The sequence below is a fragment of the Herpailurus yagouaroundi genome, unplaced genomic scaffold (genome assembly GCF_014898765.1).
Source record: "Herpailurus yagouaroundi ecotype Mexico unplaced genomic scaffold, PumYag 159, whole genome shotgun sequence".
Classification (NCBI taxonomy): Eukaryota; Metazoa; Chordata; class Mammalia; order Carnivora; family Felidae; genus Herpailurus; species Herpailurus yagouaroundi.
Genome location: NW_024412400.1, coordinates 15,087,683 through 15,108,638, shown reverse-complemented (window position 1 = coordinate 15,108,638; position 20,956 = coordinate 15,087,683).

Here is a 20,956-nt window from a genome sequence, read left to right as displayed (position 1 = left end):
CGCAGTGCCCCTGCCAGACCTAGGCATCCTGTGGCCCTGCTGGAGAAGCGCTGAGACCGAGGCCACTGTCCGAATACCCCCATACAGCTTCATCTTCTTATACAGTATAGTCCTTTGCCTAGAGTGCCGGTTCTCAAAACGGGCTCTGTGGGACCCCTCCAGGAGGCATCTGGAGCACCTGGAGGACTCCAGAAGGAAGTCTAAGATTCCAGGAAGGATTCCAAGGGATTCTGGGCACCCATTCCCTTCCCTATGTCTCCCAGCCCACACTTGATTACCAGTTTGTCAGTTGCAATTTGTTTCTTCCCTGTGTGATTCTGTCATCAAAATAAAACTTTAAGTCTCCCCAGGGTACCTGGGTGGCTCAGTAGGTGAAGTGCTGGACTTTGATTTCTGCTCAGGTCACGATCTCACAGTTCATGACTTTGAGCCTGGCTCGGGGCTCCACGCTGACAGTGCAGAGCCTGCTTGAGATTCTCTCTCTGCCTCTCTGTCTGCTGCTCCCCGACTCAGACGCTCTCTCTCAACATAAATGAATAAACTTAAAAAAAAAAAAAGTAAGTCTCCCCAATTCAGGTCTACAACAACAACAACAGATCTAAGGTCTGGTCTAAGGTTGAGAAGTGCCTGGGAAAGTGAGAACCCTCTCATAGCACTGATGGCAATGCAAATTAATATACAATTAATATATATATTCATATATAATATAATTAATAATATCTAATATAATAAGTTAATGAAGGGTGGTGGAAATTTGACAGTATCTGTTGGTACTTAACGTGTATATACTCTATTACCCAACAAGTCCAAATCGAAGAATAGATCCCATGAAATACTGTTGATCCTTATTATTCGTGAATTCTGTATTTGCAAATTTGCCTACTCACTACCATGAATTTGTAGCTGCTACATCGTTACTCATGACACTTTCACCGTCATCCATGGACATAGGCAGAGCAGCAGAAACTTTGAGGCAAGAATGGATTGTATGTCTACCTACAGATGTGAGAAAAAAAAATCCATGTTCATTCAGTTCTTTCCACAAACATGTTGAAAATAGCAACATAGGCTTTTGGAGTTCATCTCGGACGCAAACAGAAAAGGAGCTTGCCCTTGCAGAGGTTACATTCTTGCTGAGGGAAGATCATTGCAGAATTGTTTGAGAAAACAGAAAGATTAGGAAAAAAACCTCAATGTCCAAAAGGAGGTGACTGACGGCTGATAACCCCAGAAATCCCCCCTCCTAGGTACATCTCAAGAGAAACGAGGTGCGTGTCCAAAAAAAGGAATGTACAAGAGAATTCTTAGCAGCCTTATCTGTAATAAAAGGCTGGTCAAATCATGGTGCATACATACAAGGAAATGTGCCCGCGGAAGTCCGGGAGCAATCGCTGACTGAAAAAGTTTAGCCCAAATTTATGAAAATGTATAGTTATATTGACGTTTACACACACACTCACACATTCGTAGAGAACAACTTGGATGATTTTTACAAGGGCTTTTTCTTGGTAGTGGGATTTGAGAAAACGTGCAGTTTTAAATTATATCTTTCTGTACTGTTTCAATTTTTAAAATATCGTATGTGAGAATACGATAGCAGGGCCCCTTATTATTACAAATCTGCAGTCCATGCTTTCAAGGATTCATAGGCGTTACCAGCTCACCACCTGCAGGGCTTTCTCAGAGAGTCACACACTTGTCCACATTTGTCCTCCAGGGAGTCCTGACTTTCCTGGTCTTTGGCCTGATAGTAGAGAGCGGGAGCCCGCACATGTCCAGTGCCTCACCCCTTCCCCGCAAACCTCAGAAGGTGAAGCTCCCTTCAAGCTGTGTTCATGGGCTGACCTTGGCCTCTCTCAGGAGCCACCACCCCGGTAGCAAAATTAGCCAACCGTCACTGTCTTTTCCTCGAGCTCCCTACTCCCCTACCAAAGGAACACCTCCACTCTGGTTTCCTTTTAGTGTTGGGAAATAATACGAGAGCGGTTGTGTTCTCCAGTTCCACAGCCAGCAAACCCAAGCCCCAGATGCGAATAGCTGTGTTGGGGGAGACATGGTGCTCCCCTCTGCATTCCAGCACCAGATAAGAGAGAATGGCCTCTGAGACACCTGTGACCATCCAGGTCCAAGTGGTCCCAGAGTTCTTTGCCGTCATCTTTTTAGCTGTCTTGTTAAAGACTCTTTGTTCTTGTGTGTGCGTGTTGCAGGGGGGGGGGGTGGGGGGTGGGGTGGCTTGTTTAATGCTACTAAACTCAAACGCTCTTCCAATCACGAAAGGGGGGTTTTGTTGAAAAGAAATGAGGCATGGCTCACGGCATAAATGGACAGCATACTCACATTCGTTTGTGCTGACCGTATGCTTAAAATGCCGGCTTAGTTATTTAGTCAACATTGACACAGCAGCCTGTCATCCAAGGTCCGCATTCTGAGACACGCTGGCACTATTTTTGAAGCAAAGGTAGGGGCCCTGAGAGAGCGCGCTGCACCTCATATGGTCTGTGGGGCATTAACAGTCACGACTGTAAGGTCTTTATGCCCCACCTGCTTTGTCTCAGGCAAATGCCCTCTCTAGCCTCGCCAGTCCCCCATGTGGGGTACAGGGCTTATCCTCAGGCACAACACTAAATCTCAGGGGATTCTTGAGCACTCGTTCTCAAACTTGTTGCATGCTCTAATCACCTGGGACGTTTTAAGAAATAATGGAGCCCGAGTCCTTCCTCAAGATAATCTGATTCAACTGGTGTGGGTGTGGTCTGGGCATCTGGATTTTTTAAAATTCCCCAGATGACTATAATATGCAGCAATGTTTGGGAACCACGGTCCAGGAGGGCACTCTGCGGCACCAGATTATGTGTGGGGGGGGACACATCGGCTTCTCAGAGGTACTTTTTTTTTTTTAGGTTTATGTATTTATTTTGAAAGAGACAGAGACAGTGCAAATGATGGAAGGGGAGAGAGAGAGAGGAGAAAGAAAATCCCCAGCAGGCTCCGAGCTGCCAGCGCGGAGCCCGACACAGGGCTCGAACCCACTAAGCCGTGAGATCAGGACCTGAGCCGAAACCAAGAGTCAGAGGCTTGACCGACTGAGCCACCCAGGCGCCCCTCAGAGGTACTTCCAACCCAACTGATGAAAATCCCTGATTCAGAGACCTAGATACAGTGAAAGGAGCAGCTTCTCACAACCGTGCTGTTTATACACAGAGACAGAGGGACCGCACAGGGCAAGTGACTCCGGCCACAGAACAGCCACAGCCAAGCTGCCCTTCACCTTCTATCAGGCAATCCCAAGGATGCACCTGACAGGGAATAATAGGACGCTATGCCACGTTGCAAGTGACTGAAGCGAGTGTGCTTTGGGGTGCCGTGGAGTTCATCCACGACTCCAACCAGGGCGCAAAATAATCAGAGGGAATGCCTTCCAAGACATGTTCCTTACGCTTTGTGCATTGGTGTCAACCCAATCTTTCATTTGTCACAGCTGATGCCTCTTAATACGGCGGAGATGCATTGAGCACCGAGACTGAGCTGGACCGCGCGGCCGAGAAGCATTCCCACGTGGAAAAGGAAGACCTTGCTTTCATCACATCGATCCAGACCTAAACCCCCCCCCCCCCCACCTCCCAGCACCTCTTCAATTCGGCCTTCCAAGCAACCCAAGGACCCTTAGGGCAGCAGCTGTATGCTTAAATTAGCAGATACCATGTTATACCTGAAGCCGGGTTTGCCACGACGTCAAAGAAGCATCTGCAGATCTCCAAATGTAGTCACCGTTCTAAGGCGGCGAGCCATTTTGTTTACTGGTGCAAAAGCAGTTTCCTGGGGGCAAGGAAAGCAAGATTTTTTACTTACGCCCCCCCCCCCCCCAGTTGGCCTATCCCTCATCGCTTCAAGCTGAAGCAACAATTCGCTCCTCCTGCGGTTTCATCTCATTTCCAGCACTCCACCCAATACGTCACTAATCCTCAGGATTGCCTACATCAGCAATAAGGTGCAAAGGTTTTCTCAAACAGGCAGTTTTAGACCGGATACCATCGTAAACCCAGAGGCCTAAATGTAGTTCAAGGGTCATGAAGGAGAGAAAAACAAATCGCAAATGGACCTTCTTGGACCCTAGAGGTCGCAGTGGAGACAAAGGTGATTTTAATGGAGTTTTGACCGCAAGAAGAAACCCTTGAACATAACCCCCTTGAACGTAACCTTTCCTCCCACGTTTTCCTCAGTAAGGAAATGGTGAGTACTTGAAGTTCTTGACTTTTACCCTTAGAATATCCTCTCAGGTGTGGTTCACTTTGTCTGGAAGTCTCTCTGGAGAGCGCTGATTATAATTAGAACTTTTCCTCAGAGTTCATGGAGAAATGCCATTTGATCCGATAGGGTCATGAAGGACTCGGTTTGGAAGTACAATAAAAATGGTAAAACTTCAAGCAAAATTTCCCCCAGTCCCCATAACCTCCTTATGTTCTTAAAACCACTCTTGCTGCTTTCTGTTGAACAGCTTCAGGGAATGAGGCCCTTGGCCTCATGTCTATTATCATTTGGTCAAGAAACGAGAACGTACCTTTCTGGCTCGATTGCCTTCTCCTTGACTTCTCGGGTGACTTCTGGCAAGAATGGGGAAGGGCCTTCTTTTTTGGGAAAAGGACACCAAGACTGTTCACAACCAGATCTAAAGAGTCAAAAGATCTGACCCACAAAGGGCAGGAGCTATTTCCTGAAGGTGAGGCAAAGGGGAGAATAGGAAGTGGGGGGTACAAGATGTCGCTGGCCCTTGGCTTTGATCAGTTAAGGAAGCACTGGCTGCCGACACCAGGAACAGATGAAGACTGATCCTGCCTGACCACCCTTGCTGCCCGGCTCCCACCGCCAGCCCAGGAACTTATTTTTCCTGTCACAGCAGGCCAGTACACCCTGTATCATATCTGAAAGAGTCAGAAGAAACTGGATTTGGAGCTTTCCAAAAGCCACATTCAAGGTTAAAGTCTTAAACCCTCCAGCAGCTGAATGGCTGTTGGAGATCCCCATCCATCGGAAACATTAGGGACCTGTCAGGGGTGGGGCTGGCTTTCCAACTTTTTCCATAAGACAATTTCAAGGCACGAATCCAAAATTCTCTGCCCCATCACTCAGCACCTCGTTCCTGGTGAACACGTCACATAGCAGACTTCCCGGGTTCTAAGTCATTATTGCTATTTCCATCCCCCTCAAAAGAAGGTGGAGTGCTGACTTCCAGTGTTTTCCAGAACACTGGGCAGCTGTGCTGTGCATGGCCCTGAGCTACCTACAGCGCATCACCACTGGGTTCAGGAGACTTGGCTGATGACCTTCAGGCTGCCGGGCAAGGTACAACGTCACCGGGTGCCTGGAACCCTCACTTGGCTTCTGAGGGTTAACCCAAAATGCGGAATTATATAGAAAGTTAGGCCTGGGGCTATTTTTGAGCCTAAGCAAGCTGCCTTCCCGTGGATCATTGAGTAAATAAGCTCAGAGCGGTTAAGTGACTGGGTGGACCAGTTTCACAAAGCTGTTGCCAATGCCAGCCCACGACCCCGGATTTCCTGACCTCTGGACCGGAGAGCTGTATTACCTTTGGTTTTCTTAACGAGACACTCAGGTTGGCACTAATGGACAGTCTGCTTCTGTCTGGCTGTGTTCTTGCTCCCCAGATGCCCCCTTGCTTTCCTTCATCTTGCTGCTTCCTACTCTTCCTTCAAAACTCAGCTCCTTAAGTCTTCTCTGGCCCCAAGTGTGAGAGGGGACCCTCTAGGTGGCCCCCTATGTTCCCTACATGCACAACACCCACAACGTTGCCCTGGAACCACCCCCCCCACCCCCCCACCCCCACTAATCTATAAATTCCTTAAGGGTGAAGGTAATGACTGCTTTGATTTGTACAAAAACAATGCCCAATACAGTGTCTGATGCATGTTGGGGGCTCATTCCTGTCTGGTGAATGGCAATTTGAGCAATATTATCATCAGTGCATGACACAGTCCAGGTACGTTGTGATGATAATAAGCTTTACTTCTGTAATCTTCTAGTCCACATCCATGGCAATGACAATAGGTTATTTAAAAGACAAATAAAAACACACAAGTGTGTTAAGCAAGGTCCTGGTATTGTAAAAGGCCATTTTCCAGATGAGGATGGGGAAGGGGAAGTCAACAGAGGAGCTGAGATTGTATAACAATTTAGTAGTCAGACCTGACTTTCAAGTGCCTGATGAGGAACCCATGGTCTTGTCACTCAGACAAGAAAGGATTTCTCAGTGGAGTCTGTCCCTTAGAAAGCAAGAAGAGTGTGGGTTTCCCTCGTCCTGTACCCACTGTCTCCCACGGTTAAAGTATAACCAAACAGCTAAGACCTCTTAGGTTATTATCGCTGGAAACATCAGCTCGGGAGGCAGAAATGCGCCCAAAGACTCCTTGGCTGTGAGACCTGTGACTCATGGTGTGCCTATTACAACTATGTCAGGTGGTGGATGGAAAAGAAGAAGGCTTCCCTTCCTGGCTCAGATCAGAGGAAATTGTTGGCTTCTCACAGCCCTCTGCCTCTTCGCTGAGATTAACTCAATCCGGGCAACTGGAAAAGAAATGTTGTCTAGATTGTTGTTAATGATAAGCATTTGGGCGCCTGGGTGGCTCAGTCGGTTAAGTGTCTGACTTCAGTTCAGGTCAAGATCTCACGGTTTCCGAGTTCGAGCCCTGCCCTGGGCTCTGTGCTGACAGCTCAGGGCCTGGAGCCTGTTTTAGATTCTGTGTCTCCCTCTCTCTCTGCCCCTCCCCTGCTCACACTCTGTCTCTCAAAAATAAATAGATGTTAAAAAAAAGAAAAAATTTAAAAAATAATAAGCATTCATTACAACTTATTAATTACATAGCAGTTAATACTAATAGTAGTTATTCATTTCTAGTATCTATTTCTACGTCCGACTTAGGGTGGAGGTGGAGACTAAGGCTCAGAAAGAATAGTGGGGAGGAGCTCTGAGAATGAATGGACACCCTCTGCTCATTCTTGTCAATTCTGCAGCCTGGAAGTCTAAAGCCTGAGAGTCCACTAAGTGCCACAGCCTCCTGCTGGCCACAAGCTACAGTGACATCATTGAACTTCCCTTGAAGACCCAATCCGGAGGCAGAGTCATTAGAATTAGAGAGCTTGAAGGAACAGGAGCGGTGGGGACCATGGAATGGGGATGTGATGTCACTTACAAAGCTCGCCCCATTTATTACAGCCAGAGCCTGAAATGGACAGAGCCGGGCGCTCTTAGAGTCTCTAAAACCACAAATTGTTGATAGAAAGTGTGCACCTGCCTGTATACTGTTGAGTGCTTTCTTGGAGAATCAGGATGGCTGTAAGAAGCAGCTTAAAGGTTTAGAACTTGTCCTAAAACTTTATGAAGTCCTAACACCCTACTTTTTCTTTTCAAAATAAAATGTCCTGTTTTATTAACAAGCAAAATATGATAAAAATCTAACTCATGTGGTAATAACTTGTGTAGGAACATCAACCATCTGAAGTATATGTGGGAGCTGGGAAGTGAGTAGAAAAAATTCTAGGCATTGTGGTCGAACACAAGAAACTTTGTGAATCTCTTACCCAGAGTTAAGTAATTCTAAAAAGCTTCATTATATGGTTTTCTAGCCCCAACAAGATCAGAAGAAGGGAATTAACAAACAAAATGTTAGTACCATTGGAGTTAAGCATACTGCCACAGGGAAAAAAAACAGTAATGACAAAAAACTCTAAGAATCCAGCCCCACAACTAGAGGACAGCCCTACACAGCTCCCTAACCCTGGAGCTGGGAGTGGACCCGGATCCTTGTAGGATCTGAACCTTATACAGCTTAAGGGACTTTCCTGAAGAAAAAGAATACAAATAAGTAATGCACAAGTAGATTGAAAAGTGAGTATTTATTTCAGGTAGGAAAACACACACATACCAGGTTGCCAGAGTTCTGTGGATTCAGGCTCCCCTTTTCTGAGATTTCTCGGCAGTTGACCAGAAATGTTTACATGCAAATATTTCCTCATTGCAATCTTGCCTCCCTCCCCACTTCAAACATGCTTGGCTGGAGCTCACATTCCCAGGCCTGTGATAATGCGGGTCCTGACACTTAACATTTCATTACCTTCCCTCTACCAGAGAGAACATGAGTTCCCTTCCCCTCAAATGGATGCCCCTGAAACCCACAGATGAGGTAAATTCATACGCAGCTTATCTTGTTTTAAAAAAGTCTGAGAGGGGCGCCTGGGTGGCGCAGTCGTTTAAGCGTCCGACTTCAGCCAGGTCACGATCTCGCGATCCATGAGTTCGAGCCCCGCGTCAGGCTCTGGGCTGATGGCTCAGAGCCTGGAGCCTGTTTCCGTTTCTGTGTCTCCCTCTCTCTCTGCCCCTCCCCCGTTCATGCTCTGTCTCTCTCTGTCCCAAAAATAAATAAACGTTGAAAAAAAAATTAAAAAAAAAAAGTCTGAGAAGTACACATTTTTTAAAAGAAGAGTCTTTTATTTATTTTTCTTTTATTTTTAATGTTTATTTATTTTTGAGAGAGAGAGGGAGAGACTGAGTGCAAGTCGGGAAGGGGCAGAGAGAGAGAGAAGGAGACACAGAATCTGAAGCAGGCTCCAGGCTCCGAGCTGTCAGCATAGAGCCCGACACAGGGCTCAGACTGACACACCATGAGATCATGACCCGGGCCAAAGTCAGAAGCTTAACCAACTGAGCCACCCGGGAGCCCTGGTATTTTTTTTTTTATTTTATTTTTTGCCCAACGTGAGGCTTGAACTCACGACCCCGAGATCAAGAGTCACGTGCTCTACCAGCCAGGCGCCCCTGGGAAGTACACATTTTAATATTTCCTCTAAAAAGTGTTGGGGCGCCTGGGTGGCGCAGTCGGTTAAGCGTCCAACTTCAGCCTGGTCACGATCTCGCAGTCCGTGAGTTCGAGCCCCGCGTTGGGCTCTGGGCTGATGGCTCAGAGCCTGGAGCCTGTTCCGATTCTGTGTCTCCCTCTCTCTCTGCCCCTCCCCCGTTCATGTTCTGTCTCTCTCTGTCCCAAAAATAAATAAACGTTGAAAAAAAAATTTTTTTAAAGTGTAGGAATTTTTCTCCTTTAAATGTTTTTTTTTCATTTAGAAAATTATCCTACAATAAAATTGACTCTCAGCAATGTGTATAGTTCTGAGAATTTTAACACATGTACAGATTCATGTAATTACCACCCCCATCAGGATGCAGGACAGATCCCTTTATCACCTGAAAAAAACTTCCTCGTGCAAAAGTGTATAAATTTAAAGACAATATTGAAAGAAGTCATTTCCATTAGCTGTGACACTCATTGCTACGAAATACTCCACTCTTCCCGGATGACGGCCTGAGGAGGTTGTACTATAACGAGGGTCTATGTCATGTTGGACAGATTGCAAGTGCGATTCAGGAACGCTGTCTGGACTCTTTTTTAGATACTTTTTTCCACGTGGTCAAAGTTTAACATCTCCTTTTTTGATCAAACCTTTCCAAATTATTTGTTTCCTGTTTTTAGTTACTAACTTCTTTCTGAAGCTATTATCTTAAGAAGTACCATGTTCTCCAACGAAATCAAACCAGGAGCTCCGAGCTTTGGCCACGGAAAGAGAACGCCCAGACTGGAACAAAGGTGGGTGAACCGCGCCCCCGGGACTGGGGCCCCCTCTGCCAGCATACTTTTGCTGTTGTCTCACTTCGAACCCACCTGGCCATCATCACGGTGGCCTCAAGGCACTCTGATCCCTCTGTGCCAGTCTGACCCAACTGTAAAAACCCTATTCTCATGGACTCCCTAATTAAATTTTAAAAGGGTATAATCAGTACCACCACAACAACAACAAAAACAACAACAAACAGGAAAAAAATGTGTAGGTAAAAAAAAAAAAAAAAAAGAAAAAGAAAGCGTGAACCATACAATGAGCTGGCTTCTGTTCCTCTGGCTGATGGGCTTTATCCGAGTTCACCAGGCTAGGTCGCTGCACACCTCCAAAGAATCCTGCCCACGCCAGGGCAATAATAACATAGCAGAGGTTTCCGAATTTGGGCTCTGAACGGAAATTGCCCACGTTCAAATCCACACTCTACTGCTTACTGGTTTGTGACTTTGGACGCATTACTTAAGCTCTCTGTGCCCCAGCTTCCCCTCCAGTATTACTAGGATGCACTTCGTGGTGTTATTGTGGAGAATATATAAAATAATACCTGATAACCATTTAGGTTAGAATCTGGCACAGTTAGAGGTTTCTTTTCTTTTAAGTTTTTGATTTATTTTGAGAGAGAGAGAGAGAGAGAGAGAGAAGGAGCAGAAAGAGAGGGGGAGAGAGAGAATCCCAAGCAGGCTCTATGCTGTCTTAATCTCACAAACCGCCAGATCGTGCCCTGAGCGGAAATCGAGTCAGACGCTTAACCAACTGAGCCACCCAGGCATCCTGACACAGTTAGTGTTTGACAAATGGTTGCTGTTATCTTACCTGGGGACATTGATCTCAGTTGAGGTTCTGAAGGGTGTGTTGCTCCTCAGATGACTGACCATACAGACAGCCCCTTCCCCCCAACCCCCTGCCCATCCCATCTATTTACAGGAGGCAGGCTTCTCTCTGGTCTAATGTTATTATAGCCACAGAACAAATGCAACATCCAATCTAGGCTTACAGAGCTACAGGAAGAGGACTGTTCTCCAGTAAGTTTCTATGCCTCTTGACCTTTTTTGATAGTGATTCACCTAACTGCTCATTATCAGTTTCCCTAATTCCTTACAGAAATAGTTTCTTCTGAACTTCACCACACCGCATGTTTCCCAACTCATGGCCTGAAAAGAATGTGGAAGTTTTCTCTGGTCAATGATGGATAGCCAGAGGTAGTGAGCAACACACATACCTGAGAACAGAGAACGAAGAAGTGAGCCCCCAAGTATCTGCCTCTGGAGCCTCTGGAACAGGTCACAAAATCCTGAGCTCCAGATGAAGCCACTGCCCCCTATAGGCAAAGGGAAGCCTGGGAATGACAAGGTTTTTATTAGTCCTTTCTTTAAAACAAGATCTGACATCTGTAAACGAGAGGACTACCGCAAAACAAAAAACAAGGAGCACTTGGCTGTCAGTAGAGCGTGTGACTCTCGCCATCAGTGTTGGAAGTTTGTGCCCCACGTTGGGTGTGGAGTCTGCTTAAAAATAAATACATAAAGGGGCACCTGGGTGGCTCAGTCGGTTAAGCGGACGACTTCAGCTCAGGTCATGATCTCGCGGTCCGTGAGTTCAAGCCCCGCGTCGGGCACTGTGCTGACAGCTCGGAGCCTGGAGCCTGTTTCAGATTCTGTGTCTCCCTCTCTCTGACCCTCCCCCGTTCATGCTCTGTCTCTCTCCGTCTCAAAAATAAATAAACATTAAAAAAAATTTTTTTTTAAAATAAATAAAAAATAAATACATAAAACAAAACAGACGTCTAGGTTGTTTTTTGGTTTTTGTTTTTCTGGTGCCATAAAATCTTCATCTACTCAGGAAACAACTTTCTGACGACATACTTATGTCACAGGATGGGACTGGGGGCCACGTGTGACGTTCCCCCCCGTTTTCCCAGAATTGTGAATACGGGTCATCGCTGGAAACAAAATTCACCGGGGAGCCCAGGGTCTCACCCCAGAGAACCTGCAGAAGCTGGGGCCGACTGCCTCCTTCCCAGACTTGCCAGGAGGGGCCTCCTTAGCAGGACCACCTCCTCCATCCAACACACCCCAGTCCGCACAAGAGGGACCTGAGGAGACAGGAGGGGTCACCTTTTGGGGTGGAGGGGGGAGGAGCGTTTGCCAAGTGAAGCTATTTGCCTTTCCTCCTCCTGCTTCCCGAGCGCAGAGGAACTTAAGAGAATCGCCTGTGATGGTTGAAGCTGTTTGGCATTTTATTCTTCATGTAGCCACCACACTTGCCAACCTGCTTCAGTGCCACCAGGACCGGGGAAGCGAATGTGGGAGCGGGGCAGTGTGGCGGGGGCCTTCAGGCGTCCACACTCGCCATCCTGTACCACAGCCCGCAGTCCCAGCTCCCAAGAGGTAAGAAAGAGGCCCCTGCGTGCCCAAATGCCCAAGGGAAGGCAGACAAGATGTGTGGCCACCACCTTACCTGAGACTACCACAGCCTGGGCAAGGGGGTGCTCTCATGTCTGACCAATGCTGCCACGAGCCGGGGGTCTGCCAGACAAAGTGACTGGATTTCCACAGGGATCACTCACGCCTCAGAGAGCTACTCAGACGTGCCCCCCTGTCAGCAGGGCCCATCGGCGCTCACTGAGAAGAGTGAGGGCAAAGGCTCAAAAGCCCCCCAACCCCAATCCCCCACCCCCTTTTCACTCCTAGCTCGTAGACCCAAGTCTAGTCTACGGGGGATGGTTGAAAACAAGGAGAACTCGTGTTCTCAGAAATGAGACTGAAGTTTTAAACGAGTAAGACGAAATTTAAACACGAAAGTGGGTTGTTTGACAAAGTAAGAGGCCTTATTGTTAGCTGGGGGACTTAATCCAGCCCCGTCCATTGAAATGATGGGGAAAACACATCATGATTGGAATTCTTCAATATACCAGGTACTCATACATTCTTGCTCCGTTCCCAGTCACTGACGAGACAGAAAGTGATTTCTAATAAAGTTACAGCTTCCGAAAAAGCCAAAAAAGGGAATATATAATATATATGTGTGTGTCTGTATATATACATATGTATAGATATGTAAGTATTTTATAACAAAACCTGCTGGCTGAGAACAGCACCAGGAACATAATATGTAACTCAGAACTTCCAGCAACCATATGACATTCATTATCCATTAGTAGAAAAAAAGCCGGCGTTGTGGGGGGGGGGGGGGCCCCCCGGGGGGGCTCAGTCAGTTAGGCATCCGACTTCGGCTCAGGTCACAATCTCGCAGTTCATGAGTTCCAGCCCCGCATCGGGCTCTGTGCTGACAACTCAGAGCCTGAGGCTGCTTCGGATTCTGTGTCTCCCTCTCTCTCTGCTCCTCCCCCCATTCACTCTTTCTCTCTGTCTCTCAAAAATAAACATTAAACACACAAAAAAATTTTTTTAATAAGTCCCGTTCATGAGGAGAAGTAAAACAAACTTTTCCTGGGCCCCGAGTTCTCAGAATTTATCATCAGACTCTCGCTTATTGTAAGGAAGTTTCCCTACCGTTGTTTTTCACAGGAAATGCAAAGACGTTTCCCATGTGCCTTTGGTGCAAGACCCTGTAAACAGCAGTCTTGAGAACAATGTCAGAGGAGCAAGTCCTTCCCAGGAGCCTCCAACCCACGACTGACAACAACACACCTATGGCTTGTTTCTGGCTCAACAGGAATGGTATTTTCGTCCCAGAGGAGCTCTTAAGCACCAAAGGAGCTTCCTCTCACTAATCCCCGAAGCATTTCTACAGCAGGAGAACAGGAGATCAAGGGTAGGCTCCCTCTATTTTAAAAACCACTTAATAAGGTGACTTGGGGTCACCGGGCCCACGCCTCCCCTCTTCCACCACCTCACATCTTAAGGACACAAAATCCCCACAGGAAAGCAAGTTCTAGAAACTCAGAACAGCAGCATGACACGAAGAGGCAGGGGCACAGTCGTGTGGAGATGCCACAGAGTGTCCCTGTGCTGCCTCCCACCAGCCATGGCCAGGGAGGGAGCAGAGGCCTAAAGAGAGAAATAGGTCTTCCTCCACCTATGAGGCGGTCACCTCCCAAGAAACCCATCGTAAATTGAAAATATCCTAAGTCGAAATGCATTTACTGCTCCTAAAACTAGCAAATGTCATGGCTTAGCCCGGCCGAGCTTCAGTGCGCACAGAGCACTTACGTTAGCCTACAGTTGGGCAAAATCATCTCCCACAAAGTCTTCTTGATAATCAAGTGTTGACTATCTCATGCAATTTGGCGAATACTGTGCTGAAAGTGACAAGCAGAACGGTTATGGACACAGAAGGGTTGTCAGTGTCCCTACTTGTTGTCGCCCCTTGGGTTGTGTGGCCCACTGGGAGCCGCACCGGCCGTGTTGCTCGGCATCATCAGAGAGGATCTGACCGCATAGTGCCAGCCCAGAAGGAGATGCAGATTCAAGACTCACAGTTTCGACTGAGCGCATATCACTTCCACAACGTCGTAAAATGGGAAGATGACGAGCCGTGAGTCAGGGACCGTCTGTAGTGGCACACACTGATGCTGTTCTTGTGGATGGTTACCATGGGAACCTGCCTCTCTGCTCCAATGCTCAGACTCTTTCAGTATCAGTATCACATCCTTATGTTCTACAGGCCAGAGTAGAAATACTAGAAAGTGGATGCGCCGAGGGGGACAGGTCAGGACTGGCGAGGGACGTGAAGCAAATAGACCGCTAGAGGATCAGGGCAGATGTCGCCTGCTCTATTGAAGGTCTCAAGAGAGAGGCAGAAGACAGGTGGGGCTTTAGACGCAGGCCCTACTCTATATCCTGCAACAAATCCATTCATTCATTCATTCATTCCTTCTTTCTTTCTTTCTTTCATTTTTTCATTTATTTATACACTTGTTCCTCCTCACATTAAACTAAATTTTATGGAGCACCAACTGTACTCCAGGTACTCTTCTGGACATTGGAGATGTGGAGACAAATAAGATACAGTCCGCACACTGAGGGAGCTTGTAGTCCACAAGGGAGACACACACACACACACACACACACACACACACGCACGCACATGGACACACTCAATTAGCCATAATATAGTGTTAGTACAAAAAATACATGTAAGATACCATAGAATTAAAAAACTGAGAGCAATTATTGCTTAGGTTGGCATAAGGAGCTGGTCAGGGAAAGCTGCATTGAGAGGTTAATAGTTGAGTGGGGTCTTGAGCGAAAAGTTTGTGAAATGGACTGAAAGGTGGAATGTGGTCCAGGCAGGGCACAACACAAGCACACGCTGTGTGTTCCATATGTGATGTACTCGAAAACTACCAACAGTAATAGAACTTACAGGACACCCAGCTTCTGTTCTGTCACAGTGACTCAACAGACTAAGTACCGCTATGCCATTTTACAGGTAAAGTGACTGAGGCACAGAGAGGTAAAAATCACTTGCCCGAGGTCACACTGGTATTGACATGGGTGGTAGAGCCATGCTTCTGGCTCCAAAGCCCATGCTCCTAACCTTGGTGTCCTGCTCATCCAACTGCTCTGGAAAGGCCAGACCGCAGGACACATGGGAAGGGGAAGGAAAAAGACACAAGACCTTGAGGAGCAAAGCTCAGGGCTCGATCATGATGTCCTCAAGTGCCATTTGAAAAAGCTTGAAGTTGGGATGTGGGGGTCATGAGAAGCAGTCACAGATTTTGAAGCTGCAAAGGGTCCTAATGAGAATTACATTATGATGGTGATTTGGGAATCCATGCGTGGGGTAGAATGGAGGCAAAACAGCCTGAAGATTTCAATGGTGAGGAGGAAGAGAGAAAGAGGAGAGCATGTGTCGTTTAAAACAGGCAAGACCCGGGGTGGGCACCAGGGTGGCTCAGTCCGTTAAGCGATTGACTTTGGCTTGGGTCACGATCTCACGGTCTCACAGTACGGGGAACCACGTTGGGGTCAGTGCTGTGAGCGTGGAGCCTGCTTTGGGTCCCCTGTCCCTTTCTCTCTGCCCCTCCCTCTCTCCCTCACTCTCTCTCTCCCTCAAAAAGAAATAAACATTTTTTAAAAATCCTAAAACAGGCAACATCCATGTCATCTGGTTCATCGCAGTGCCTGGTATACAATAGGCATCCGATAAACATCGGTTAAATGAATGTTTCCAAGTTGTCTTAGTTGGCTTTCCCTGGAAGCAGACCCTGAAATCAGGATTCCAGAGCAAGTAGTTTATTTAAGAGGCGTAAGGAGCACCCGTAGAAAATGAGAAGTGAGTCTACAGCCGCACCACCCAGAATGTGCCCAATCTCAGCTGATCTCTGAAGCCAAGCAGGGTTGGGCCTGGTTAATACTTGCACGGGAAAAAATGGGAAATGAGATAGGGAAGGAAGGCAGCCAACGGGAAGTACATTCACCAAGGCCGCTACCATTGTGGGCAACAGGAGCGTAACCCTGGGGGGGCAACTTTGGGAGTCAGTACAACACACGCACCTTAGCCATCCCATGAGAAGAGTGGGGGAGTTGGGATATTCACACGCCAGGCCCATCAGTTCGTAGTTGAGGCTTCCTCTTGGGGGATGTTCACTTCCTGGCACCAGAACAGAGTTGCGTGTGGTTGGGGAGGACGTGCACCCAGAAATCACTGGGGCACGCTGACCGTCATGTGCATGCTTGCAAATAGGGGTGAGGGGGGCAGAAATCAGTCTAGGGCCCGCGTGGAAAGGGAGTAGAAGCCGAACTGTGAGATAGCATTTCTCCTACAAGAACTTTCCCCTTGAGATCCTTACCCTCACTAGGACATAGACATGTTTTTCTTTCTCCATGAGAGATTGTGTTCTCAGTTGTGGGAACACTTGAATTTTATGACTTGGGTGAGACCCTTGAATTTTATGACTTGGGTGAGCGCCAGAAAATTTACTACACAGTATGGGTGGCTTCTGATTATATCATTCAAAGCGGAAAGCTGGAAATTCTATCAAGCAATATTTATATCAGAGCTTGAGTAAGTAGAAGAGAAGGACGAGGAGGAGGGGGGTGTGTGGAGAGGGTTATGGGGAGAGAAAAATCATCTGCTAAAACTAGCAAGCCCCAAACCCGGTGCTGGTGTCTGACTGTGCAACAACACTTAGAAGAGCACTTACAGTTTCTAAGCCAACGGAACCAGAAACTAACATGAGATTTTGTTTCCCAGCCGTGAAGCATTTATCTGAGAAGCAACATCCCTTCCCATGCCCATCCTTCTCCCTCACCTTGGTAACCCCCTCACCTTCTCACCCCACCAAGATCTGGTCTATGTGTTCTATCACAATCGCGTTATATGAAGGTAGGTCTCTATGGATTCTTCAATTTGAACACATAAAAACTAGTAATTCCCAAACTTGGAACACTTGTGTGTCTGCTCCCGCAGGGGATCAAAGGAAACAAACCCACAGAGTCTGTTCCGTTGTGCACAATCCAGGGGGTTTTGTTTCAAAGTCTGCTCCTAGGGCTACCTCAGTGGCTGATGCCATGGCTATGTGGCTAGACCATTAAATTAAAAGAATTTCTTGGGATGCCTGGGTGGCTCAGTCGGTTGAGCATCCGACGTCAGCTCAGGTCATGATCTCACAGTCTGTGAGTTCGAGCCCCGCGTCGGGCTCTGTGCTGACAGCTAGGAGCCTGGAGCCTGTTTCCGATTCTGTGTCTCCTCTCTTTCTGTTCCTCCCCCACTTGCACTCTCTCTCTCTCTCTCTCTCTCTTTCTCAAAAATAAATAAACATTTTAAAAAAAGGATTTCTTGAGTACCCCAGAATATATGATACTGTCAATGGACTTTTCAAACCTTAAGGCCATCTTGCAAGTAACTCTTGTACCCAACTTCTCCATGGCAGAAAGCAGGTGACAAACCCACTGAGTGAAGACAGGTCAGCACTTCAGACACATACAGAGGGAGACTTGAGTTCTTTTTTTAAATTTTTTTTATTTTGTTAATGTTTATTTGAGAGAGAAAGAGAGAGAGAGAGAGAGAGAGAGGCAGAGCGCAAGCAGGGAGGGGCAGAAAGAGAGGGAGACACAGAATCCGAAGCAGGCTCCAGGCTCCCAGCTGTCAGCATAACCCCACACAGGGCTCGAACTCACTGACGGCGAGATCGTGACCTGAACTGAAGTCTGACACTTAAGCAACTGAGCCGCCCAAAGGAGACTTGAGCTCTTAGCATGGCTCCTTTAGTCAGCACATCCCTCCTTTGGCAAATTAAAACTTCCTCTAACAGTCTTGTTAAAAAAAATTAAAAAAATTACAGCCGGCATTGAAGCAAACACAAGTGGACTGACTTAACAAGCCAATATCAAATGTGAACCTGTCAAAACAGAGACAAATTAAAAGCACGTGTAGACCACAGCGCCACAGGCCGTTCGCGTACCTTCAGCACGCTCAAGCCACTTTCCAGACATCGCCTCATTTGCTCTTCCAGCCTCGGGAGAGAGGACAGTTCTGGCAAGTTCAGAATATTTCCCGTCCTTGGATGGGACAGGAAAGTAGGGCTGATGTTGGAAATTTTGAGAAGCACAGGGGGATTGTCAGACCCTCAGGAATCGCGCCCACTAAGGTAAATGCAAGAACAAAGAAGACACGGGTGTCATCTGAGGGCAGCCGGTGAGAGAGAGGGCCTTTGACGGAGCAGGGTATCCAACAGAGCTCATTAGGCCTGGCAAGACTCGTTAAGGAGAGCTTCAGACGGGCCGCTGACTCCGGGGAGGCAGCTCCAGTGTGGTCCAGGGTGGCTTGTCCTCCCCGAGGCTGCAGCCGCCACCAAGATGGTGATGGAAGGTGGGGGATCCGTCTGTCGGTGTCTTCAAGGGCCCTTGGGAGCAAAGCCATGGTGCTCGGCCGGGTGTGCACAAAGAGTGTGGTTCTGATCTGCGGCCAGGACACGGCAGAGGCCTCGCAGATCCCCCATCGCCGCGCGAGGCAACCTGTAGAAACAGGCAGGTGACGACCCTCCTCTCCCTGGATGAGTAGGCTCTACCACCCATATTTCTCTCTAGTTTAGTTCTACCCATTAGCAAAAAATAAAAGAACGAGGGGTGATGATGTAGGAAGAGTGTATAGAGGCGCCTGGGTGGCTCAGTCGGTTAAGGGTCTGCCTCTTGGTTTCGGCTCAGCTCATGATCTCACGGTTTGTGGATTCGAGCCCTGCGTCAGGTTCTGTGATGGCGGCACGGAGCCTGCTTGGGCTTCTCTCTCTCCCTCTCTCTCTGCCCCTGTCCCACTTGTGCTGTGTCTGTCTCTCTCAAACAAATAAATAAACTTAAAAAAAAAAAAAGGTGTGTAAAAGTCAGACTGCCTGGGTGCAAATCAGGCTATGTCACTATGGTCACTATCATCTTAGTCAGGTAACCCCTCTGTGCCTCAGTTTCCTCATCTGTGCAATCTGGATTTTACTGGAATCTTGTGAGGCTTCAAAGATGACAGACACAAAGAATTTAGTATAATACTTCTCAGTAAGTGAGAACTATTATCATGGTAGTAATAAGTCATACCTACGTAGGAACAAAACTGATGTGGGAAATTAAAATCTATGTATAAGGGATGTCGGCGGCGGCGGGGGGGGGGGGAGGAGATTGTGGTAGTAAGTGATGGTTATTATATCAGCCCAAGGTAGACAAATAGTATGGTTACTTTGAGCTCTCAGCTTCCTAGAATTTAAGGGAAAAGGGAGTCAGTCATTAAGACTAAATTATTCTTATGTTATTAAATACAAAATTGATACATCATTCATTCTCAATAGATGTGTTCTGGAATGCAGAAGTAACACTAACCCTCCTCCTCAGCCTGCTTCTCTCCCTTCCCTTTCCTGAGAGAACCGCCTTAATTAAACTTTCAGGAGCATCACCACGTCAAGCCCTGCTTCTAGGGGACCTGACCTAAGACACCCCTGTGACAAGGGACCCACGATTTACTCTAGAGCCATCTCATCAATGCCGGTTAAGCCTTCATAATTTTTTTGCCACAATTTCTTTGTGATCCCTCGTGAATGGATATTAGATGAATGTATGCAGGACTTCGTAGCATCGCTGCCTGTGATCGTGCTGGTCTAGATAAGAGGTCTGAATTTAAAATTTTTATTTTCTCAGGATAAATTGTATTTGCCTTATGTGCACTTTCAGTAAATTCCACGAAGGCAGGAACACTCTTGTCTACCTTCTCCCATCTTACTGTGTGTGCTCACGTAAAGAATAGCTGGACTGTCTGAATTTTGAGGACTACAGTTATATAGCAGATTTCGTGGCAAGAACAGGTGCAGAGCATTTCTAAGAGTGATTGTGGGGAGAGGTATTTCCGGTTGCCTTTCTCTCGATTTGTCACGACCACCCCAACCGCTGTGGGTGGGTGTGCTGGTGTGTCTGATCATGACTGCTGAGGCCTGCAAGGAAGGCTCTCATTTGGGGAACAACCAAGATCTGTCTGAAGTGAGAGAGAAAATTGAGAGTCACTCTCAGAAGAAGATAATTAGGTCACACCACGAGAGATACTGTCATTACGCGAAGAACTGCAGAAGTTATGGGCCTCTTGAAGGAGACTGATAGTTTAGCATTTGAAAAATTACTCACAGGGGTGCCTGGGTGGCTCATTCAGTTCAGTGCCCGACCCTTGATTTTGGATGAGGTCGTGATTTCATGGTTCGTGAGATTGAGCCCCATGTTGGGCTGTGCGCTGACAGCACAGAGCCTGCTTGGGATTTTCTCTCCCTCTCTCTCTCTCAAAATAAATACACTTTGAAAAAAAAAAAAAGAAAAATTAATTACACATTGGGGAGATTTTTGCCCACTAAGTGATATCAATGTGGCCCGAAAGGAAAATTTTATGTTCCCCAAATGAGTTTGTGACTTCATATTCACCCCTTCTTTATTCTTCATATATCTTCAGTGAAGGTTCTCATACATTGCTAGCAGGAGTAATAACTGGTAGAATCTGATGGAAAATAATGTGGAAAAGTCTATCAAGTTATATAATGTAATATGTATACTGGTCCCAGAAATTCCGATTTTAAGAATGTATCCTCTGAGTGATGTAACATACACACTAGTATTCTATGCAAGATTGATTATAATAGAAAAAAGGCAGGAAATGACCTAAATTTTCATCATTGAGGAACCAGTTAAATATATCTACATAAAGAAATGCAGCTTCCAGGGGCGCCTGGGTGGCACAGTCGGTTAAGCATCCGACTTCAGCTCAGGTCACGATCTCGCGGTCCATGAGTTCGAGCCCCGCGTCGGGCTCTGGGCTGATGGCTCAGAGCCTGGAGCCTGTTTCCGATTCTGTG